Here is a 25,662-nt window from a genome sequence, read left to right on the forward strand (position 1 = left end):
GGCTGGGCTGGGCTGGGCTGGGCGGGCAGCGCGTGCGGTGCCGCCGCTCACGCCGCGGGGAAGCGCCGGAGGACGGGCCGGCTCGGCCGCCGCCAGCTCCAGGTAAGGGAGCGCCCGGCGCCGCGGGGCTCCCCCGCTTGCCGAGGGCGGGGGCGCCTGCTCCGGGGCCGCGCGGCCGTTAACGGTCGCGGGAAGGGGTGTCCCCCGCCGCCCCCCTCCCTCTGCCTGCTGCCGCCGCCTGGGGCTGCCCGGGTTCCCCTCCCGCCCCGGGCGGGGGTGTCCCGGGGGTGGGGGGAGCTGCGGCCGCCCCCGCTCCCCTTGGAAACAGCCCTCCCCCCCCGACCTGCCCTGGTGGTTCTCGCATCCGTCCAATCCCATTAAAACAAAAATCCTCCGTTCCTTACCTTAGCAAGCTATTTATTTATTTATTTATTTATTCTCACCCCCCCCCCCACCTCAGTGTGATTTTTTTTTTGTGTGTGTTTGTTTGTTTGTTTTTGTCTCGGACATTATTTTCTTCACCTCCCTTTATCCAACTTCCTTGCTGCGATTCCCGGTTTACATTACGGTGCGTTGCGTGCAGCCGTGCACGGTGGGGGAACGGGAACGGGATCGATGCTCCGGGTTTGAAAGTTAAATTGGCTGATCGGAAACTTCGGGGCAGAGCAGTCGCCGAGCGGGCAGCGACGTTAGTGTTTCTTTTGTCTCGAGCCCGGTGGAATAAAGATATCAAGCAGCTCCKGGTAGTGAGTAGAGTAAGTAAATTAAACGTAGTCGTTGGAATGAGCCTTTATGGCACTGGCAACAATCTGTAATTCAATCATCGCTGATACAAGCTGCCTTTTGCTATTATTCATCAGACCCAGCTGAGTGATTTCTGTCAGATGGGAAGTGGTAGAGAGAAATCTCTAGGTAAATGTAACTGGAAAGCTTTCCAAGTGGAGTCCTAAATGAGCGCGGAAAAGCACTTGGCCGCAATCTGGAGACAGATGTTGGCATCCAAATAAATCATTTCCTTTGATTGTTTGATGGGGAGGTTTTGTCAGGTCTTATTTTCCTTACTTAATACCTATTTGCAATTGAAGAAGGGGAAACTCGGTGCTTGTGACCTTGCAAACTTCAGGTAAAATGCTGTAATTCAGTAGTACTTCCCTGCCTTTCAAATACTGTTTTCCACCCAGAGGTCAGTACGGTGATTCCAGCTACACATACACAAGCTGTGGCTTGCAACTACAGGCTGCTACTAATCAGCAGCTGCAGTATTGATCCTTCAAACAGCTATCCAGTGTGCCAGCCGTGTTTTATGTTAATCCACTACTTGCTGCTTAAACTGCCTTTTTTGTTCGAGAGAGTTATTTTCCTATTGGAAAAAGAGAAGCTGGAGGTTGCAGACCCAAGAGGAGACTCCTCTCCCTGGTGGATTGATTGATATCTAGAGTTACAAATGAACAACTGTTTCAGGAGTGACCCTGGAAAAGGGGGAGAGCTTTTGGGTACCAGAAYAAGAGGGTGACACATTGATTTGCCTTGTGAGCATATGAATTCGCATCTTCAGCCATGTGTAAACAGACCTATTTCAGGAAAAGTATAAGGAAATTCCGTGTGTGTCTAGAATAGTATTGTCTTGTCTGTATTGGAAACACATGACCYGATTTTTGTGTGTCTTGGAGTCAAATATATTTTTTCCTCCCAAGTATTTTTGCAATTGTACTTCTATTAGTAGTGTCCAAGGGGAATATACTTTAATGTGCTCTATTACTTGGCTTGTGGTATAGTTGCTCAAAATCTGCGTGCATGCAATTCCTAAATTGAAAACTATATAGCTTAAAAACATAGTGCAGGCAGCCTGAGTGAGAAGAGATGATTTAAAAAAAGAACCACAGGGCAGGAGATAATGACATACCGTAGGAAATAATCATGCTCCTGCACTTGCAAAAGCATGAAATGTTCCAGTGTAGCCATTTCATACAAGCCCAATTTTCCTTCACATTAAGAGTGCCTAAGTGAGCCTTATTAATGTTTGATGCAAAAGATGCTAAATCCATTTTAAGGATTGATACTGGAATTTAAAGAGATACTGCTCATAGATTAACAGTGCAGTTCTAACACTTCCATCGAGTAAATATAATTGCTTACCATGTATACTCTCGCAGTGGAAATATATAGTATAGCATTTTCTCTAACAGTGTCTAGTGGCAGACTAGAAGCTCTTTCAGAGCCATAAATCTAAAACAATACTTAGTTTACAATCCCAAACTTTCTCCTGCCTTGTAGCGTAAATCCAGATGCAAGAACCCAGAAAACACTCAGCTTCGTTTGGARGGTGTAACATAAAAGAAGATTCTGTTTGTCAGAAACCCAGGRAAAAAAATCTATACTAGGTCACCTAGCGTAAAGAGAACGGAAACATAAAATTAATTTTTATGGTCTTTTGACAGGGTTTACAATAATATGTAAGAAGAAAAAGTAGTTTAGCATCTTAGCAGAACTTTTAAAGCTACTTAGTCTTACAGAATGTAAAGCTCATTGTTGTTTATTTACRTAAAAGCAGAGCTCTTATTTAGCATGTTGCAGTTTTTTCCAACTTGTTCATCAATCTGATTAGTTTAAAAAAAATCATTAGGCATAAGTGTGTGTGTGAGTGTATATATATGTTTAAATGCATAGATAAATTCTTACTGGCAAGAATGTATGCATCCTTAAATTACCTGCTATGAAAGAGACATCAAGTTTGCAATACAACTGAAAAGGAGAAGAAAATATTTCCTTGTATTCCAGGATAAAAGTACGGAGGTATTTCTGTGCGTGGATTCCATGATCCCTTTCCCTCTGCTGCTGGTGCCCATCTAAATGTGCATTTTCACGAAGAGAAATATGTGATCGTTTTATTTACTTTGATTCTCTATAGAATATGTGTGTTTTAARCATTACTTTGTATCTAGGATGAAGCTTAATTAGAAATATACATAAGGGAAGCTTTTTTAGCCAACCATGAATTTGTATTTACCACTGACATTTACCAAAGATACTTGAAGTTAAAATAAAAGCATTTGCCAGGCTGAATAAACAAAGCGTTATGTTAACAAATATTTTCAGGATGTTACATTGTTATTACATTGTTATGTACAGAAGTCTTTACTAGAGCAGGCTTTACTCCTTTGTAATATGCTCCAGTAAGAGAGGGGATTAAGAAACACTGGTTATACAATTATATCTTTTACAAAAATACCAGACATTGAAGCAGAGTGCATGAGAAAGAGGACAACTGACAAGAGCTCTTCATGATTTCTCTTGGCGAGAGGGTAAGAGCAGGCTACAGGCAGCCTTCTCCAGGAGCTTCGTGGACTGGGGGAGTGATTTGTGTAAGCAGCCTGTGGAAGAAGTTGTCTCGTTAAATCAAAATTACCTTTCTGCATGAAACRTATAATGAATGAATGCAAGAGATGGCCTGTGATAAAACTACTCCTCTTGTATTACTTTTGATAGCTGTCCAATTGGGGCATTTTAGAACAAACTCTCAATGTGAATAGAGTGCCCAGGGTCCTCTATTTATTTTTTTATTTTATTTTTTTCTTCTTCTCCTCTCCCATTATATTTGAAGCTATTTCCCCAGAACTACAGGTACTGAGCACTCTACCGTCTTCATCCTGGACTGAGTGCTACTGACCTTTATTAATTTTCTCAGGTGTTTGCCAACTTAGGATACCTCCTTTCTTTTTCTTTTTCCTCCTAGCTGCCCCTAAATGTGCTAGGAAAAGTGTGTTGGAACACAAAGTAAATCTGAAATTCCTCTTGTGCAGCATAATAAAAGTCATCTGAGAAGCTACAGATATTTATATGATTCTTTAACATGGAAGACATTTCTAATGACAGTTTTATATTTGTAATTATCTGAACAATTTCACCAATTCTGAAGTGTTTCATTAGTTCTGCTGCACAATAAAATCTCATATTTAGAAGTAGCAAAAAATAATTTGGTTATTTAACTATGTGGGCTATGAGATTTCCAGGTGTTATTGAGGATTTACGAAAGTGCTCAAATGTACCATGGTGGTTTAAATAATGCAGCTGTGGTTATAGTGTTCAGGTAGTACAACTGATAATAATAATACATGCCTTAAAGCTATTCTGTGGTGATGCAATGAAGTTGGTTATAAACCTGTTTACCGGCTTTTTTTTTTTTTTTTTTTTTAAATGAATGTTGCTTCAGGGTTTGTAGTTGGAAATCAATGCAGCAACTGCAGTATGGGAAAGCTGGCAACGACTACCCAGCCTGGCTCCGACATAGAAGATTAGTAGCAAAGTCTCTCATCTCCCTGTGTTTGGATAACCATGTAGATATGGCAGTTGAAAATAATTGTTGGTGCTTTTGTGCAAGTCTTGGGGATAAAAGCCCCTTCATTTATTTTATCTGATTCAGAATCCTCTCTCTTAATGGTGGTCATATTTTTCTGAGTACCAGAATTAACAGTTCGATAGTAGGCCTAACTCTGTATTCTGAATATGTAGTGGCTTTTTGTAATTAGGAGATTTTTTTTTTTTTTTGCTTCTATTTAAAGTTATGAGGAATGTTTTCTTGTTAATTTTGAATTCTTATTTAACTTTTATCATCAAATCTTGGTGTGTGAAGTTAGGGTCTTGCCTAATTCAGCTGAATGTGTGTTTTAACAAAGTTAACCGACACTCCCGCCTATTTCTAGTTAAGGAAAAAAAAAAAAAAAAAGAAGAGACATTTTCTTTATTTTTCTGAAATAATAACTCTGAAAGAGTACTCATATCAGTAGGAATAACAAGTGCATGGACCAGCTTAATGAGAAGATGGGTGATCACTTCTGCTTGGTGTGTTTTTGAACAGTATTTATACCTATCTTTGTAAATGGAAGAAATAAAAGTTCCAGATTTGATACAGACATTGTTGGGCTAGTCCTTGAGAACAGACTGGATGATTACCAGCCTGGCTGAAGTCAGCCAACCTGCTGAACTTGTTGCCAGAGAGTCTGTTAGATCAAATTATGTATTTAAAAAAAAAAAGGGGGGGGGGATGATGTGCTATGTCATTGCTGTGTGAGAAGCTTCTATCTGAACTTCTCTGATTGTGCCTGTATTTTGTAATCTGTTTTGTCCCGTGCTACTGACAAGTTCATTTGTTTTTCTCTAGCGTTGAGTTTCGCAACCTGATTTAAAGGCCTTTGAAATCAATTATTGTTTTTCCTGTTTACTCACCCAGCAATGTCGTAGAATCTACTTATTAGGAGTGTTTCATTGCATTTATTAATGGGAAATCTGCTTAAAAAGACAGCGTCTGTTATTTGTTCAAATGTTCTTACCTAATTTGGAAGTCGTTCATATGTTATCTGTTCCATCTGCTTTCTACTTTCATTTTGCTGGGCAGTAAATAAATTAATCACTGTGTGAATATTGAGAAGGGATCATTTGCTTCCACTTGCTGTCTGTGGCTTAGCCAGTTTTTAATCCCTGATGCAGTGTTGCTTGAGGTGTAAAGAGCACAGTGGCTAGTAAGAGACTTGAGCGTGATGGAAAAGATTAACATATCTATTGCTGGATCTTTAGGCTTGTTTTTTTTTTTTTTTTCTTCTGAATTTGCATACTAATTATATATCTATTCATAGCTAATATCATGTGTCTGATCAATCTAGACTTGTGTAAATAGGCTGTCCTCAGTTTGAAGATCCACACTGGTAGGTCCAAGCCTGTTCTGGAACGTGTCTTTTGGCCCACAACTGCTGTACCTGATATCTGAGCCAGGACACTTTGAATGGTGTGTTGTTGCTTTGCACTAGGATAAATCATCTTAGCTAGAATCTTGCATATCATCTTTCCACATGTCAAATCATAGATTGGTAAGTGCTGCTATTGGTAATGCTACCACAAAGTATAGTTCATCATAGTTGTTTTTCACATGCAAATAACAAGGAATTATCTTGTGTTTTCTCTTCAGATCCAGCTGTTAGTAGCTGCTAGATAGAGCAGTGAAATAACAGAAAAATGTTTGTGACCTTGACAGAGGTCAGTTGCTTCTTCATGATATGCTCTAGCTGCTTTAAGGCCTTCAGTACTTTTCTGTATTTGTTTTATTTTTGTAAACACTCCAGTATCGAAGATTGCTCTCTGTATTAACCTATCACTGTGATCTTAGTGAGAAAGTGCTAAAACAAGGTCTTCAAGTAAAAAAATCTGGGGAAAAATGCTCAAAATAATTGGCTGGGGTTCTTCCTCAAATTTATGATTTTCAAAGTATATGCCCACTTTTAATAATGGCTTAGACTTAATACTTAACATGCAAATAATGGCTTTACAAATTGTACACTGGCTAATAATTGTGAGCTGTTTACTCTAGAATAAGGTACTCCTTATAAATATTGAYACAGGCTCTTTATTATCATAGCTAAGCTGAGTGTAAAACTCAGCGCTATGAAAATCAGCATCTTGGAAGTAGACCAGTACTAACTATTTCTAGCTTGACGCCAGGCAGCTGAGGAAGCTGGAGCTCTGAGCTGAGCACCGTTTAGCTAAACGGTGGCAATTGGCTTCCAGAGCAGTAACCCACAAAGTGCTCCCTCCACGTGRTGAGTCAGATTTCTGCCCACACAACGGAGACCGTCTCCTCTGACTCCGCTATGTCCCTGAAGCCAAAATTTATTTTTGCCTTTCTGGCCAGCTTATGGATTTTTGTACCCATCAGCCAGACTCCAGAATGTCTTTATTGCATGTTGGTATGGAGACAAATAATCAGGACTATTGTGCTGGAAGTTGTCAGCTTCTTTCTAGCTGTGGCTTTGGAATTTCCTTTTAGTATCAGCATGAAACTGAGACCATTTACATGCACTCATTTTCCGTTGCTTTGAAATTTGGCTCCAACTAATGGCTCTGCCTTTCAACTACTTTTATTTTAAAAACGACGTGAGAGTTCAACAGTGTTAAAAACCGACYTAGCAGCAGAAAGCTAATTTACTTGCTGGAATAAGTTGTCATCTGGTATTCCCATAGTCTGCGGTGTTATTTCTCTCTCCCAATCAGTTTTGTGACCTTTTTGTGTGATGAAGAGAAGTAATCTCTTCTGGAAAAAAAAACCTCTGAACAGTTTGCAGCGTGTTAGCTTTGGATGTTTTCAAGTWTGTGAAGAGTGTGAAGTTAAAATGATGTTGTAAGGGTGGGCAGAAGGACATGTGAGAGTGGAGTGAGTACCAAGCCAGTTAAATGTTCAGTCACAATTTATTAGATTGCTATTTTATTCAAGGTTTTTTTTGCATTCCACTAAGCCAGAATTTGCTATTTCACYGGTACTTATAGAGTAAGTATATTGATAATTATTAATAACTTAGAAATGATGCCGATCAAGCAATATAAGCACTTAGGCTTAAACCATAAAATACCAGTTCAACCTGTCCTACTTACAGCCATGGTGTTAATAAGATACTTAAAGCTGGCTTCAGTCAAGCTTAGAGATAACTGTACTGGGTAAATTCTCTGTGAAATGTTAGGATTAYAAATAACTAAACACTAAGCATGGTTTTATCTTGTGCCCTAATGCTCTTTAATTTTGTTTTTAAATGAGAGCATGAAATTTCTTGAAACTTTTCCTGCTCYTTAAGGCCATTAGCAAATCCACTGATGATTCTTGATCAGGTGAGTCTGAGTATGTGGGTTTTGTGTGTGTGTGTCTGCAACTGCAGTGGGCCTGGGAGGCACTAAAGGCAACAGACTTAGTAGTGAGGTGTGTGGGTGGAGGGAGGTTTATCCATTTACTTATTTTTCCTCCTCCCTAGACGAGGTGCACAGAGCTGGCCCCAACAGGTGTACACACAGACACTTGGTGTCTCATGGCAGAGCTAGGAACTGCCTCTCACCACGGTGCTTTCTTTCCATCAGGCTTGGGGTGATTACAAATCCTCGTGCCTTATTAAATCAGAGTTTTTGATATGTATTTCTTTGTAAATAGTATTGACATTCAGCACATATGCTGAATGAAGTCCCATAAATTTAGGCTTTTTAAGAAAGCACTTATGGGGGCGTTGGAAGGTCATAAAAGGTCAGTTAGTGTCATGATCACTTAAAATAAGTTTAAAAGCTCAGCTAGTATKTTTTTGTGTATCTTTCTTCCCTGGCTAGTTGTTGGTTTTTGCCTTGGTGTGTTACTGGAAAATCAGACACATACTTTTTTTCCCCTAGTTTTTGGCAAGCCTTCTAATATCTGGTGCTTTTTATTTTTTGTATGGAATTTTTTTTGTATGATATCTCACCTCTTTGTGTCTTTTGCCAGCACTGTGTGAATCCCAAATATCGGTTGTAACTGGTGACAGCTGTTTCATCAGGAAGAGTGACCATGTTTGCAAGAGACAGTATTTACTTTGTGAGCTCTTTTAGAGCAGGGACTGATCTATCCTGTAATGTGTTTATACTGTGCCTGACATAATAGGAGCCAGATCTCTGGCTGAGGATGTGGCCTGTTGTGCAAAACAAATAATAATTAGTCCAAATCCCGAAAAAGTGCCATTATTTAAGGGCACTGGAGATCAATAAACAATTCATTGCTGTCACCATATCAACTGTCTCCATCAAGAGGATTTTTTATTGTATCACAGAAGCCTCATACATGGAAATCTGCAAACATTCCTTGTCTGTTAGGCATTCTTAAATATATTTATATTTTGCTAGTCATTAAGGTTGTATGGCTCATACTAGAGCTCTGGGACTCCGGATTCAGAGCTCTCTAATTAGAAACTGTGCTGAGTTACTCTTTAAAAACTGCTTTAGCCTCATCCCAGTGTAAATGAAAATCCATTAGTTTTAAATCAAAACAAAGTCTACTTATTCCCTGGTAAAGTATTTCCCACTTTTCAGGTGAAAAGGGGTAAAGTTTTTGGCTTGTTTACAAAGAAATCCATTTAATRCGTAATGCCATGTTCACAGACGAGGCTGGAAGTGTTTGCAATAGGGATTCCACAAAGGGCTGTATAGGAGCTCCATAGGCCAGGGGGAAATCTGTCTGGTATAAAGCAGAGGTAGCAGAGATCTCATCTCATCTTTTGGATTTTTTTTTTTTCTGTTGTTATTTCTTTGCTCCACTGCAGAAATGTTTAGAAATTGTTTTCTAGTTTACTCCACTGAGGTATTTAGCCTTTTAAGTGTTACTGGAGGTAGTTCATCTATCTAAGTGGTGATGCAGTTATTAGAGATTTTGGCTCCCTCTTAGCTGGGTACAGGAGAAAATCTAGTCCTGTTCTGATAGGTGATTATCAAAAAAATGGGTGAAAGAAATCAAAGGGCAAGATTAACTGTCTCGATAACCTGTCCTGAGGTCAGAGCTGAACTGACACAAAGACTCGCTGGAGATTTAAGGTTAGTTTTTTTCTGAATAACGRTCACAAGTCTATATATACACATGTCAGGAGACACTATGTAGGACCCAATCGGAGTAACACACGGTAGACTTCCTATGTGTCCTTTTGATGTCGTGAAACACAAATTCAGTTTGACAGATGAGGACCAATGACAGAGGGAGATTAAGGATGAGATWCATCTCATTTAACTTTAAATAACCTCAGAAGGTGATTCATTTGACCTACCTTAGGCACCTGTCTTAGCAAGAGAAGCACTGATCTCTGGAGATATTTTCTCCTTACCAGTGACTGTAAAAAATCTGGGATCACCAGATGAGACTTAATCAGCTAATTTTCAGACAGCTAACATGAAACATCTGAATTGTAAATGATGGACCTAAGGCCTCATTGGGAAGCATGTGGCAAGGCCGAAAACTGACCCCAGGCTTTTTGAATGCAAATTAACAGCATTAATCAAAATACCTTCTTTTCCTATGGAGAACTAGATCCTATGTTGGTTAAAGCTAGTGCGTGGTAAGATGAGGGGTGTGAGGGATATTATTTGGAAGTGCCCAGTTAGGTTACAGTTATTTTGCTGCAGTTTGCTCAGTACTTATTTGATTAATGGAAATATTCCTGCTTCACTGTTGCATCACCTTTATTTTGTAAGAGGTTAGGCTTAAAAGAACATTCAGAGCTAAGTGTGCATGCTATTTTGCCTTATAAAACAGCCCATGTGTGTTTGCAGGATGCATGTAGAACTGTCAGAGAAGAGCAAACTTCAAGATCTCYGCTTGAGGATATAGCAGTAACTGCAGCTTTACTAGCAGCTCTCTAGGAAGCTGGACATTTTGTCAGTACAACCTCAAATGAAAGTCCATTATATTGGACACAGGTATCTTATCCATATGTTGATGGTCTGTCTTAACCCAACTGCCTGTATGTGTCCAAGTGGGATTGTATGAAAGGAAGCACTTTATTCTTATGAGTCAGTTAGGAAGTAGCTTGGTTCCTGAAATGTGCACCCTGAAGCCAGCTCAGAGAGAGCTCGCAGCCTCCCTAGGCTTTACATTTTGCTGAAGTGATGCAGGTGGATCTGCACAAGCAGAAGTGAGAGCCATAATCAAAGCTGGCAGCAGAGGAGGTTTGTTGCGGCACCCCCTCCTCTCATCAGCAAAGCTCACTTGGTGCTGGAATGTGCATTTGCCCCTGTTGATCTCCCCAAAGTTTGCACCTGATGCTTTGGAGCTGGCCTAGGTTTGCCATGCTTGCTGCCTCCTTATCCTGCCTTTCCTTAAAGCTACAGTTTTGGTGTGGGCTGTGGCCAGGGGAGGTCATGCGCTCTGAGCAGCAGCACAGAAGCTGTTGGAATAGCCCTGTGCAGCACACACCTAGGAACCTGCCTGGCTGATCTTGCTCCTGTGTGACCTCCTTACATCCGTAGCATTGCTTTCCTGCACACACTGTGATGATAAAGCCTCAGGGTGTGCTTTAAAAAAAAAAGGGCAGTGAAGTACTAGAAAAAATACAGGGCGGGGAAAACCGCTTTATTAAGATAACACAGAAGCCAGCAGCATAGAGAAGAAAGAATGTATATTTTAAGCATATGCAATTACTTCCTTTAAAAATTAGAAAATGGCTGTTGATTCACAGTACTGAGTATACTTAAAATTGTACTTTCATGTTAGAATTGGTGTGTTTTTCTGAGAACTGACTTATTAATGAATCCCACATCAGTCTTTCATCAAGGTATTCTACTCTGCAGTCTTGTCCCTTTCGTTTTTTCCAGACCTCGTTGAGAATAGACATGACATCTTTCTTCCTGCTACAAGGTAAGGAATATTTGTTGAATGGACCTGGAATTGATGGGATGCTGTGGCWTTATCCCAAGGCTCAAAGAAAACAACAACAAAAATGTTCGTAGCCCCTTAGCTTTATGCAAAACATTCAGAAAGCACAGCACAATCTAGACTCAAGTTACAAAGAAAGCAGCCTGRGTAGGACCCTTGAGGTGCAGGAAAAGGGTGGAGTTGGTGCTTGGTGCCTTGGTTGTTTCTTGATGTTTTGAGTAGAGCCCGGGCCCAACTAGCTGCTCATGTACTGGGCTCTGGAGTTGCATGGCTACCACGAAGTTGACCTTTGCCTCATCTAAATCGTGTATTTATCAGTTTGGCATATTGACTGCAAGCTAGTCTGTGACAAGGCAAAAATTAGACGCTGCATGATGGATAGTATTTGACTTCTTGTTGTTTTTCCTCTTCCAGCTGATGTTTCTCTTGAATAGTATTCTGAGAGAGAATGCTGTGGCCTTAAATCTATTATTTTCTATGAATAAATATTCAGAGAGTCTCATCAAGCTCTCAGAAGTCCTCTGTGGCTCTTGGTAGGATATCTGTCTSTTTTGTCCGTGATTCCTCTGCCGATGGCATCGACATCAGTCTGACAACGCACTAGCCCTTAACTGACTCGTGGCTTTGAACATCCCTGGTCGTTAAGCAGGAATAAAGGCGAGGTAAAGAAAATGCTGCATCTTCTCTGAGGCTTAAAACAGGAGTGCTAAGAAGATAAGCAAGTATCTCCTTACTTTTTGATCAGGGAGCTCTAATTTTCCTTGTTATCTTTTCTCTTTCATGATTGAGCTGTTTGTTTCCAGATGGCTCCTATGCATGTGAGGGCTGGGACACAMGTTGCCCCATCTGTTCGGCTGCAGGCCTGTGCCATCAAATAGAGCCCAAGGTGCTGGCCTCTTCAGCAGTTTCACACGAGTTCCGTGGCCCGGCCTGTAGCAATTACTCCAGTGCTTTCATTGCCAGATAGGAAAGCTTTGAAGTAGCTTCCTTTTGTGGAAGGAGGATTCCAAGGTTCAGCTGAAACCAAAATGGGAAAAAAAAAAAAGTGCAAATGCCTATCACCTTTCTAAGGAAATTGAATTTTTGGCACTTCTAAATGCATGCACAGCACCCAAACGTTTAGAATATATATATGTGTGTGTGTATGTGTGTATGTATATATATTTGGTGTGAGTTTGTAAAGTCTCTTTTTTTTTTTTTTTTTTTCTCCAAGTGATATTTTCATACTGGGTTATTTTTTTCCACTGTGCTACAGTGAAGATGATCATAAATGCAACATCAGTTATGTCAGGTGCAACATGTAAACAATTGTGTGAATTTTTTTGATATTTTGGGGTTTTTTTGAAAGCACAAATAGAAAGCACACATAGTGGGTGTTTTTTTTTTTTTTTTTTTTTTTTTTTTTTTTTTTGACCGTTTTATTGTATCTTCAGTTCAGATGTGTTTTCTTCCCTAGGACCTCTACATTTCTAGCTTAAATTTTTTTTTTTGTTTTGGACTATGGACAAATGTAATGAAACACAGGTACCACCACTAAAGCTCTGATTAGACAAATACTGCTTAACAGTGGGAAACCTAACTGGCTGTTACGTGTATAATCAAAAAATAGCTGTCACTAGTACAATAGACAAGATGATTAGATATCACCCTATCGACTCTGTGTTTATCCCTTTGATTCAGTGGGTCAATCAGCTGTTCTTCAGTGATTAAAGTCTGAATTTGAGTAGCGCYGTTCTGTTCCCCCCAGAAAGCCTGGGTGTTGTGATGGGTGAGCACCGAAGGCTCTGCTTTAAGGCAGTCATTCTAGATGATGCTCAGGGCATGTGAACTTCAGGAAATCTCTGGAAAGTCAAGGTAGCTGCTCAAGTGAACGTGTACTGCCATTAAAAAGTAAAGCTTACAGAATAAAAGCCTGAGATGCTGTCATTACCTTACTACTGTGTGTAGGCATCTCTTTTTGCAAGCAAGAGCTCTTGGAAACCTTGGCAATATCTAGTAGTTGATATAAGAGAAATATGGCATGTCTGAGCTGAGAAAGACTGGGCATCCCTGATAGKTCTGCTTGTAAAAGAATATGAGAGTGATTAAGAAAATGCTCTGAAGTATTTCAAATCTGAGGAAAAAGGGAACATTAATTGCTTTGTTTTCTGAATGTCTGTTCTAAACTCCTGGTTTACTTGGGTAGATGATTATTGCTACAGCTATGGAACTCCAGAGCTTCTCACTGTGGTTTATTAGCAAGTGTCTGTGTGTATGTGAGTTCTTCTGAAAACTGGAGAGGCCTTAACTCTCTGTCCACTACTGTTGGAAGCTTTTGCCTCTTTTTTTTTCTTTTTTTTAGTTTTCAGAGGATTATGTTTAGAAACTTCCACTTGCGAATCAGCTGCTTTAGCTCTTCCATAGCTGTGTTAAAAATAATAGCTGTAAATGCGTGAGTTCAGATGGCTATCACGTCGAATAGCTGCAAGAGGAAGCACAAGTCCCCTGTGAAAAATATTGTCATGATCTGAACACTTCAGAGAATGCCAAAGGTCATTTTACTGGTATTCAGTATTAAAGAGTCTAGGGAAAAAAAAAAAAAAAAGAGCTTTCAGAAATATATTTCTGTTTAAATGGTTTGAATTTCTCTTGTTCAACAGCAGAAAACCAGTCATTCACATCACTTGGTGACATTGCTGAACGCTTTGGACATATCGGGCTCTGTCATAATGAGCAGTCATTTCTCAATTCTGCCTCTTACAAGACCAAATAATCTGAATTTCTGTCTTCTATGCATATGAAGAATAGCATTACACAAACTAATTCATTAAAACTCTCATATTGCAATTATGCAAGTAATTGGGATTTCAGGTTTCTGTACTTGTGGAGTGGAATTTCTTGAAACTGTTTTTGGTTGAAAACTGAACAAAAATACTTTGAGTATCTTAAAGGTAAAAGCAGTTCAAAATGCCATCTTTTTTTTTTCTTTCTTTTTTTTTTTTTTTCTCTCTCTCTCTCTCCTGACTCTTTTCCATATTTTGACCTTCTGAGCTGATTCTGTTGTGACATTCACAGAAATGAACAAGGGCTTTCGAGGCAAACTTGAGTTGCAAGAAAACTAACAGCGGTAGAGAAACTGGACTCAGAACCTCCAGATGTTACACTGAATCTCTTTCAAAACTTCGTTCTCGTTAAATTATATTCTGGGTGGCTTTTTTATGCCAACAGTAGCAATATTGCATTATTATCTTGTCAAAAGTTTTTAAAAAAATACTTTGCCTGCAAAGAATTTTAGGAAAAGAGATGTACAGGAGTTCCCTTCCATTGGACAGATAGTGACATGTTGCTCCTTTCAGTTTTAGGTTGTGCTTCATTACTTTGGAAATAGATATGCTTGGGATATATGCCCAAACTCAAGATGTGGTCAATGTGCTACTAGGATTATATGGTTGTTGAAGTGCCTTTTTTTTGCCAGAGAAGGAATTATCCAAGGCAGATGCAGCTGTGAAAAACAGCTTGATATTTTTCCTGCTCTACAGGCTCAAAAGTTTTAAACGGTAAGAATGTGAGAGATTATAAATGCTTAACACTCTTGTCCTTCTCTGGGAGCTAATATTTGACAAATGACATGTCCCAAACTATCTTTGAGCGAGCAGAAAGACTGAATAGCTAAATTATTATTACTGTTTATGTAGGTAAGGATTTGTAAATGAGTGGTTTATGTCAGCAATGCCCAGCTTGAAGCACATTCAGAAGTGTCTTGTTTTCAGCATGTGCTGGGCAAGCATCCTGCGAAAATCAGGCTTTGTGCACACTTGACCCAAAGGCAATTTTTATTCAGATGTTACATAAGCTGTGAGATAGGGCTAGATACTCTTGACTCCTGCTCAGCAGGCCAACTTGCTTCATGGTAACTTTCACGAGAACAGTTATTTTAAGTATAAAGTATAAGTATAAAAGGGTACAAAAATAAGTCAAAAAGTTATTTTCCCTTACTTGAAAATACATTGACCTCACATTTTTATCATGTGAGTGTATCTGGAGCTCCATCCCCTGCCTAGGGTCTCTGTGACCCTCCATATATATCTATTAAAGCATGATACTGAATATGTTGCTTTGAATATTTAGTAAGGAAAATCCAAATTAATTAGTTMTAATTAGTATTAGCCATACTATAGCAGTCCTAGTATCTATGATCAACATTTTCTTCTAACCTGATCAATATTCAAAGCTTTAATGAACATCACTAGGTATTTGTCTAATTGCTGAAAAGCACCTCCTTATTGCAAGTTGGATGCACCTGTAACTTGTCATCTGTTTAGCTGATACAGTACAACGGATAAGGTGCTCATTCTCATGCTTGATATTTTGGTTCTACAAASCTGAATGATTTTTCTGAATCTCCTAAAGGAACAACTAAAACACAAACTGACTTGAAAGGTTCATTAATAGGTTTCTGTTGAGTACCTCTCAGTGCTCTCGGCTACCTGTTCACTTGGTGGGATCCAGAGAGACAAGCCATTAATTTCTTCAGGTCTCAGAACCTGTGCTCCGTTGCTGCAGCTCAACAGGGAAAAACAGGATTTGGAGAATCCTGCGCTATCTCGGCAGAATCTCCTGGTCGCGCCGCCTTTCACAGTGCGTGYGCTGAATCCCACGTGTCCCAGAGTAACTGTTTGCTGTTATGTGAGACGAGCTGAACGTGCACACAACATACACAGTATGCTCTGATGTCCYGCGGTTTGTACTGTCACTTAATGTGTCTGCCTGTAGCAACCATCTCCTTTTAGCCTGGCGTGGTTTTCGGGCTCCAAGTGTGCTGCTGTTCCGAAGGACCTGTGACTTTCCTCAATTTCTCACTCCCTGCTGTTTGTAGGAAAGAACTTGGAGGTTCTCAGTAAGTGTATTCAGTGCAGACATCTCCAGAGTTGCCTTGGAGTATTTGAGTAACTGCACTTCGAGCATCAAAATATTATAAACTGCAGGAGTGATTTGTGTGCGTCCCAGCCAAGCCTTTGATTATGAAGCTCTTATGGACATGTAGGCTTCAGAATGAGTATGGAGATGTTATGTACATATAAATGTCATATGTGCATATAAATAGGTAATGTTCATAGTGGTGTGAACAGTGTGAATAATTGGAAGAAGCCAAACTACCTATAGGTAGAAAGTATGCAAGAAGGTATGAAGAAAAGCTATGAGTGAAAGGGATATAATTATTAAAGAAGATACAAAAGCAAATGCTTATTTCTTTTGCCTCATGACAGGGCCCTAGTCCTTAGCAGCTAGGTGATGTTAGTAAAGGGCACATCTCTTTAGCAGTCCAGTAGTAAAATATTTGGRCAATTGATGGCTGGGTTTGTTTTTATTTGTTTAACCTTGTGTGTGAGTTACTTAGGCCTCCATCTGCTAAGCATCCTGAACACAGTGATGCTGAGAATCAAAATGAGATACTTGTTACCCAATGCGGAATCTGCAGACTTCGCAGAGGGGCRTTCACTCTAGATCCGGTGAGCTACCCTCAGAATAGGCTTCCCAAAAGTTGGAATGCTAACTCTGAGAGGAATTTGAAAGCAATATCCTCTGGCTTGATGCTCCTGTTCCTTAACTTTGGCCTGCAGGGGAAGGAAAGCGGCGGGAAGTGCTGAGTTGCTGAGTAGTCCATGATATAGTGACCTGCTTCAATTTGGTTACTTCCAGGGAAGAGTTTAGAAAAATTACCTTCATTTCCAGTCTTGTTYTTAGGATTGCTTCCGAGTTTTACATCCCAAAGCTGTTCGGTGAAACGTACAAGTGGCCGTTACCCCTTCTGTTATTGAAAGGGGAGAGACTACCGTGATTCCCACTCTAACCTTGCTTCTAGTGCAGATATCACTTTCAGTGAGCCCTGCAGGTGCTCAAAGCTCATTTCTTCCCTCATATGGTAAGGAAGTGAGCGGTGTCCAAATGTCCGTGGTGTCCTGARCAAGGAAGGTATTTTTTGATGATCAGGGATAAAAAGAAATGATGCCCTGAACAAAGGTGTCTTTCCTACCTTCAGGTGTTTCAAAGAGGGTAAGAGTGCTTCAGTACTTAATTCTGGCAAGCACAAGCAGCTCTGGGGTGCTTGAGTTCTGGCACTGATGGAAGTTGTCTGGAAAGTRTAGATGCCAAACACTTCAGTAAGGATTTTCAAAGCTGCTTTCCTCAACTCTGTCATCATCGATTTTCAAAGTGGTGGTGTGCAGCATTCAAGGTTTTTGTGGACCTGGGCCTATTTTTACTAACAGATCAAAACTAATTAATGCAGAATAGCAAGCAAGCAGAAAGAGTCTGTTTTGTGGGTTTATTCCTGTATTGAAGAAAAAGATCTCAGCAGATGATAAGTAGCCATAGGACTTAGCAATTTCAGCATATAGAGTAAGGGAAAAAGCTGTCAGAAACTTACTGAGGAAGGCGGCTGAAGCAAATTGAACTGGGATTTAAGATTTCAGCACTTCGGTGTGAATGAGGAGTGCCTGAGTTCAGATGTATTTCTTCTCTTACAGAAAGAAGTACCAACAAGTGTATGGATCCACATTTATTTTATTAAATGGGGGAAGTTTTAGTCAACATAAGCCCATCCAACAGGACGCAAAATGCGGTTATTGTCATCATTTAGCCATCAGTAGCTTTGGTGGTATATGTTGTTTCTTGTCACGTTGCTCATAATTTTAGATGTTCAATATCTGGCTTTGCTGTCCTGTCTTTATGAGCTGCTTCAACCCTGCAGATTCAATGAATCCCCCCACACCATGCCCTAGAAATAAGCCCTTTTTAAAATGTGTTTGAGACTTACGTGATATGGCAAAGGTTGAAAATTTTAGTGCAGCCAAAGTAGAATGAGTTCACTGCTTTGCAAAGACAGAATATATTTGGCTGTTTGACTATCCTTTTTAAAAAGATTCAGAGTTAAACAAATACATAGTTTCAACTTCCTACCTCAGTTTTTTTGCTAAGTATTCCTATGAATTTCTTCTATGCAGACTTGCTATGGATACCTCCCAAAATAAGTAAAGGGAATAGAATTTGTGTGGTATTTCAGGTCATTTAGAAACTTCTCTGGTCTCTATCCCTCTTGCTACTCCTGAAATCTGAGTGCAAGGCAGATAAAAACAAGCTGCTCTTTAGCCAGCTGCCACCCTACCCCGAGCCCCTGACGGACTGTTGCTGCGCGGTGCGTTTCCCAAGGGCGACCCGTGAGAGGCTGCGGGAAGCTGAGTTCAATGAGCAGGCCTCGCTGTGTGTGCTGCTCCCACCTAATTGTGTGTTGATGCTTTGGTAGCTCTCATGCTCCGCAGTGACTTTCTGCTCCTGTGGTTACCACCCACCCCCTGGCCAACTCACCATTGCAGCTGGATGTATAAGAAGGCTGCTACCCAGTTTCTTTTCCTTGAAATGCCAGTTCCAAACGGAATAACAGCTCCTAAAGGTCTGCTAGGTTGCCAGTGGCAATTGCTTGTTTAAGTAAAAGCTTTTAGGTAGAGGTGATGCATGTAAAAGTGATAGGCAGCTGTAGTTGCTTCACAGCTTTTAGCTATTCAGAAGTCTTTGCAGTGATCCGTCAATGAATAAAAGTTAAAATGGTTATTGTAATATGGATAAGTTTATTAATATAATTAGTATAATAAATTTGATGTATCTAATGTTCAGTCAAGACTGAATTCAGTTAGTCCTTATTACGAGCTCAATAGCAAAGCACCTAAGGGAGAAAAATGAGAATGTGCTCACGGTCTGGAAGCTGCTTCGTCAAGAAGTAGGTAGTATCCACTCAGTCATGTTGTTTATGTATCTGCTATCTCGGGGTTTGATCAAAGCTTTTGCTGCTCTTGCTTATCTTTGCTGGTGAGTGCAAGGTGTGGGAATTGCTTATCCTGTCTCTTCTCAGCTCTTGTGTTCTTCCTTAGGCTGCACAGGTAATGTGTGGAGGAAGGTGGCCTTCTGTTCCTTATGTTGAAGTGACAAGAGCAAGCTGGAGGCAGATGGTGTGCTTGCATGTGAGGAGTTGCTGCAAGAGGGGGAAAAAGCCTGGGCAAAGGCATTGCCACTTGGAGACAGTGAGTGTGAATTAGGGAAATGGGAAGGGCAAGGAAATGGGATCTGGGAATGAGTGATGGAAAGGRAGAGATGGAGGCACTCATCTGCTTCATTTACTACACACTTTCCCATTACTGCAGCAAATGAAGCTGGAATTCTACTGACAGACTCCTTCACTACATAACCCAAATTAATCCCCAGAGCATCCTGTGCGCTAAATGAAGCAGGATCCTGTGGAGAAAAATAGTAGAGCCTTTAAAAAAATTAAAGATTGCACTAGGAGGCTGAATTAGCTTTGCACTAGCAGTCTGTTCTGTCCTTTCTTAGTTTAGAGTGCTCTCCCAGCAACCTTACCATTTATTTTAATGTAGGTTTGGGGAAGAGGGGGATTGTGATAAACATAGACAAATTATATGCACAGCTGTAGAGGATGCAGGAAGCACTCAACCTGCTACATCCTTGGGATGTGGATGTACAACTCTTGCTGACCTCATTCTGTCATGAATTTGAGGATATAATTTGGCTAGTACTTAATCAGTTTTACTTCTTAAAATGCTATGAAAAGAGAAGATTCACAGACAGAAATAGAGGAAAGAGGTTTCTTAAAGAGGTAAGAGCAGAACAGGGATACTAGTGAAGCAGCAGTTACGGTTACCATGAAAACAATTGGCAAATCCTAGCCCATGTCCTCAACACTTTCATCTGTATTATGTAAATAGCTGTTGCTTCCAGGTGTGTTGACCCACCTAGCAGGCTGAAAGTGAGCACCCTTTGTGAATTATTTAATAGGTTGGATTACAAATATTAATCATAAAGAACTCGAGCCTTTTTTTTCCCCCTGAATCTGCAGCTTTGTTTGCAGTCCTTTTAATGTAGCCTGGCTCTGTAACTAATAGGTGCGCATGAAAAAAGCCATTTCACTCTGCAGCCTTTTCCGCCCACATCTTTAGGGTTGCCAGAAATCCTGTCTGTCAGCTGAAATGATGTTAAAAGTTCTACACTGCTATAATCCAAAAATGACAGAGAATAGGATTAGCAGAAGCTGTTCAAATGTGATAAAATAAATGAATAAAAATGAGTTGAAGAGGAAAGCATGATATTAGTGGAATGTGACCCAATTATGTATGTAAAAATATACTTGACAAAATAGGTCAGAAATACTGGACTAGATGCATTTACATATTGTTTTGCATATGAATTCTCTGTGTAGCCTTAACAATAATAATATATAATATTTTGATATTTGTAGATTTTCACTTTTAATAAACTCCCATAAATATATGGAATTGAAGCAAGACACAGTCTGACTCACAATCTGATTCTTTTCTGGAGTATGTAATAGTATAAACCAGAGCATTGACTGCCCAGGTTGGTACCATCTTGTTCTCGTTCAAATGAACTTTAATGGTGCTTGCTGATTAATAACACAACATAAATGGTAGACTTAGCTTCTTCAGCAATAGTTGAATGCAACTCTAACATTGAAATTAGAGGGTTTAAGTATCATGTAGGAAATTTTAAATCTGTTTAGAAAGGGAAAATTGCAGTGTGCAATTACAAGTTTTTACCTAGTTCTTCTGGCAAGATGAGATATTTTATAGCTTGCTGTTTTATATTTTTGAATAACAATGGCAAATGAAATATCTGATGGATGGAAAAAGAGCAATGATGCTCAGATTAGAGGTAGGTGTTTGTTTCTGATTTCTTTATTTTCAGAGAATGTGGGTGATGCACCCATATGTTAATAGGTATATTTTAAAAATTCTATTTTTAATAATTCTAAAATTAAAGTATTTTGAAGGATTTATTTGGTGCTAATCAGATACTGCTGTTAAGAAAATGGTGAATCGGAAACTCATACGGTATTTTTTCTTAAAATCTGGCTTTACTTTTTTTAATCTGTAAATGAAAGTGGTTTGAAGATCAGAGCCTTTTAAAAGAGCCAATCAACTTCAAGTTGGAATTAGTTGAACAAGCAAGTGACCTTTTAGTGTATTATGAAGCTAGTTGAAAATGGTCTTTAAATCCTCCTTTATCTTTCTTTAGCTAAGGAAAGCTCGCAATTAGAGGCTGGGTTAACTCTTTCCTCAAGAAAGACGAGTGCAGACAGAACCGAGTAATGAGTCCACGGGAACAGCACTCGATAGGGAGAAGTTTATTCTAGCAGTCTGCTAAATCTGCCTAAACGGATTTAATTTATAAATGGAGATCCCTTTTAATCAAAGGAGACTTCAAACTTACTGATCTTAGTAACTTTAACTTCTGTTTCCTCTATTACATTTTTTTAAACCGTCAGAAGGATGCACTACTCTTTTAAATATATCTATTTTTTTAAGAGTAGCGAGTTATTGTAAACATTCATAAAATGCATTTTTCGTAACACAGTACTTGGTGTCACTCAAAATGCTTTTCCAAATAGTACATGTTTAGGGGTTCGCTGCTGCCTTGTCCACTGGAAATCCAGATGGATTTCCATGGATTTTTCTCCCTGCCTGGGTTCCCCCCGTAGGAATTTAATTGCCTGTGCACAGCTAAGTCAGGCAGCAGGCCTGCGGCTTGCTTCCTCCTGCCTAATGGCAGAATGTGTCTCCCCAGATGCAGCACGAGGTGCTGCTGCTCTCCTCTAGACTGTAACTAACTCCGCAGCCCCAGTAAGGGTGCGAGGGCCGAGCTGGAACAGCTCAGCTTGGCCTGCRGCCCCTTCTTTCCCTTCGCTCTGTGGTCCGTCCCCCTCTTAGGCTGCTGCTTCTGTTTGACCAGGTGGGAAGTCAGCACAAGGACCTGAGCCAACAGAAAGTGATTCCAGGAGAGGAAAGAAGGTAATTATTTTGGCTGGCTCAGATCACTGAACTTGCTCATGAGCTCCTCACTTTAAGTGCGAGTGCCAGTGCGGAGGAGGAGGCAGGATTACATGGCCAAGGCCGAGCCTCCATGTAGATGTTGCTGTGGCACTGTACTGTTAAGTGATAACTATCTAGATAAGTTGAGGGGAGCTATAAGCAATCAAARCTGATAACTATTCTAAAATTACCTATATGTTGTCAGGTGGTCTTAATGGAGTGATAATTATTTTTCCTTTTTACAAATTGATATATTTAACCTTTTTTGATAGATCAAGGTACACTTATTCTTTTATTCCTAAATCCTGCATTTGAAATGTTGACCTGGCACTAGTTCTCACAGAAGGGGCAGTGTCCTGCATTACGTTCAGCATATATATCACTCTTTCYCGGTGTGACGTTTCCAAGGCATTTCCCCTGCTTTATTGCATCCTTAAAGAATTGTGGTGGTTTTGCTTGGGCTCTCCTCTCGGAGCCATATGGACGCTAATGACTAATGGTTACATCAGGATATTCCTGCGAGGAAGTAAAATGAGCCTCACGCTCCATTCCGTAACCCGCCCTGGCCACGTCATTGACCGAGGCAGTGATGGGGCTGCAATCTGACAACTCTGCTTTAGCTGCTGCACACCACAAAGTTCAAGGGAGCTGCATATTTTCTGTCTTGATCAGTTCCTTGGAAACAGAAATTTATGTTCAGAAAAAATAGAGGAAAATAACAGTTCTTAATATATTGTACACCGTCTAAGCCTCTGTGCTGTCTGTCTTTATACAAAATTATTGATTTCAGTAGTTCATATTAAGTATGTTCACATGATACGAATGGCTAAAGCATTTCTGTCCATTGTTAGTCATTTGATTCAGTGCATATATAGCAATAAAAACTGGGATTCTTGGTCTTGGACTAATGCCCAGCAAGAGAAGCAGGATGGATAAACAAGCTTTTTATCGACAGCTTTTCRGTTTCCAGTCTGCCTTTGCAAAAGAAACTTGCATTGGCCATTCCTTTATTAAACCTATTCATATAATTATTTAGTGGAAAATGTAAATAGCTGTCCCTTGACTTGATTTGCCAGTCTTGGATGTTTGTTATTCTGCTAGGTATATCAACTACAGTGGTCCTCCTTGGTCCTCCTTTCAGGAGCTGTAGCATATCTGTGTTTTAGTTGGGCTTGAAATGTGATTCATAAGTAATTGTTAGGGGACAGGATTGAAATCCATGGGAATTGTATTTCTAAAATGCTGGCTTCAGAGCCTTAGAGTTTAACAGTTAACACTTAAAATTGCATTTGTGCTGCATGTGCCCTGGTCTGGATTGTCAAGACTATGTTTGCACTTGGGCTTCGTTATCTCGCCTTTATTCTGTGTGTTGGAAAAGCTGCCTCTTCTCAACGTCCCCATCTTTCTGCGAGGACGAGGTATTGCGGAGAAGGAAGAAGATACAGAAGCTGAGGGGATTGAAGGTGGACCTGAGCAAGGATATATGGGAATGAGGAATCCTTAATTACTCTGTAAAACAGCTCTCTTCCCCCCACCTTCCTCCCAATTCCTTTTGGACAGGGGAGGAATCTAGAAAATAATTTTGTTTAACTTGGTGACTTTTAAAAAGTTACTACTTTGAAACTGCTGACCGGGATCATTATATGTACCATTTCTTCACCTGAGGAAACGTGTAATTTAGAGATTTGTTACCACAGACATCGCAAAATAACTGGCCCTTCTTTATAATAGAAATGTTCAGCACTTATAGAATAAGTTCGTAGAATAGAAAAGTTCATGAATAGAAAAGTTCATACTAATTTATATAATACTTTTTTTTAACCTAAGAGTGCCTGAAAAATAGAATCATAGAATGGAATAGAATCATAGAATGCCGAAGGTTGGAAGGGACCTCAGAGGTCATCGAGTCCAACCCCCTCACGCAGGGACACCCAGAGCATGTGGCACAGGGCTGCATCCAAGCGGGTTTTAAAGATCTCCAAAGAAGGAGACTCCACAACCTCTCTGGGCAGCCTGTTCCAGTGCTTTGTCACCCTCACAGTGAAGAAATGCTTCCTTAAGTTCCTGTGGAACTTCCGATGCTTCAGTTTGAAGCCATTTCCTCTAGTCCTATCCCTGCCCACCACTGAAAAGAGGCCGCCCCCCTCCTCCTCACTGCCTCCCTTGAGGTATTTATACACGCTGATCAGGTCCCCCCTCAGCCTCCTCTTCTCCAGGCTGAACAGGCCCAGCTCTCTCAGCCTTTGCTCATATGGCAGATGATCCAGGCCTCTGATCATCCTGGTAGCCCTGCGCTGGACTCTCTCCAGCAATGCACTTAGGTCTCCTATGCCAAACTCAGTGGYGAGATCTCTTCAAAACTCCTTTGAGAATCAGGTTCTCAGGTTTGTCCAGATAATTCTGCTCACAAAAATGAGGCGGTCAAAACCTGTTGCTCTGGATGTAACCACAGCTTAAATGTTCTTCKGAAGCCCATAGCGCTGAATCCTGTGCGGGGCTAGGAGCCAACCCCGCAATTTAGTCCCATTTCAGAGACTTCAGGTTCATGTCAATCTTGAAGCATTTAAGAAGTACATTGAATACAAGAATACATGGATAAACATTGCAAATACTTGTCAGATCAGACAAGTATTATCATCCTTATTTTAACAGATGGCTAATCTTCGAATACATTTTTTGCTAGTGAAACAGCTTTGCCAGTGTTGCATAACTCCTCTGTGTTTAAGGATGGCCGGCGAAACTGGGGACGCTGCTCTCAAAGGTTACCTGGTTGTAGAAGGTTTCTTTTTTCCTTCTCCACTTGTATCCAGCTAACTGTCCAACGTATGCACTGAAGTTAGAGCTGCTTTGTAATTAAGCAAGATTCTTTAAAAAGAAGCCCTCCTCAAAACGACTGAATTTAAAACTCTGGTTTTCTGTGGGTGTTCTTCTGTAGATTACCTTGAATCTTAAAGCCTGGCAGATATTCAGATGATATTTCTGGCTTAAAATACTTTCTGACTTATTTAGCTAAACTTTGTTGGKTTTGTGTAGACATGCCTTTATCTTGTCCTTCCTAAAATAATCTTTGATAATGTTATTGATCAGCCCTGATAGGGCTACTGCTTGCCTGGCAGTAAAAGGATTGGATCTATTCTGACAAAAGTAACAGAAAAACAGGGAAACAAGCCTTTCTTGGAAGATCTACTCAAAATAGACCATATTCCTGCTTATTTCTTTGTACTCTTGTTCAATAAAGCAAGAAAATAAAGCTGTAGACGCAAATTTAGGCTTTCATAAACTGAAAGTGGAAAAGTCAGAATATGTCCTGAACAAGTGTGTGTCCTTCTACTCCATTATTTTGATGCTGAATATTTCTTTTCCAAGTACAGAAGAGAGAAAAAAAAACCACCTAAGTGATGTAGCCAGGACACGAGAAAGCTGTCACAGGACTATTGAGGTTGGAAGAGACTTCTGGAAATCATTTATTCTCCTCATGCTCGAGCACAGTCGCCTTGAGCATGTTGCCCAGGATTGGGTCCGGGTGGCTTCTGAATATTGGCAAGAAATGAGATTTCACAGCCTCTCTGGGTAGCCTGTTCCATTGCTCAATCATGC

General features: G+C 40.2%; 1 protein-coding gene across 1 annotated transcript in view; it reads left to right on the plus strand.

Moving 5' to 3' along the window:
* Window positions 1–76: 76 nt before the first annotated feature.
* Window positions 77–25,662, plus strand: part of SYT1 (synaptotagmin 1) — a 334,456-nt gene continuing 308,870 nt past the window's right edge. The window contains exon 1 of the mRNA XM_026040975.1: window positions 77–102. The gene's annotated coding sequence lies outside the window, so the exon portion shown is untranslated. The remainder of the gene's footprint in view (window positions 103–25,662) is intronic.

Source organism: Nothoprocta perdicaria, unplaced genomic scaffold (assembly GCF_003342845.1).
Source record: "Nothoprocta perdicaria isolate Ctin4 unplaced genomic scaffold, notPer1 scaffold_272, whole genome shotgun sequence".
Classification (NCBI taxonomy): Eukaryota; Metazoa; Chordata; class Aves; order Tinamiformes; family Tinamidae; genus Nothoprocta; species Nothoprocta perdicaria.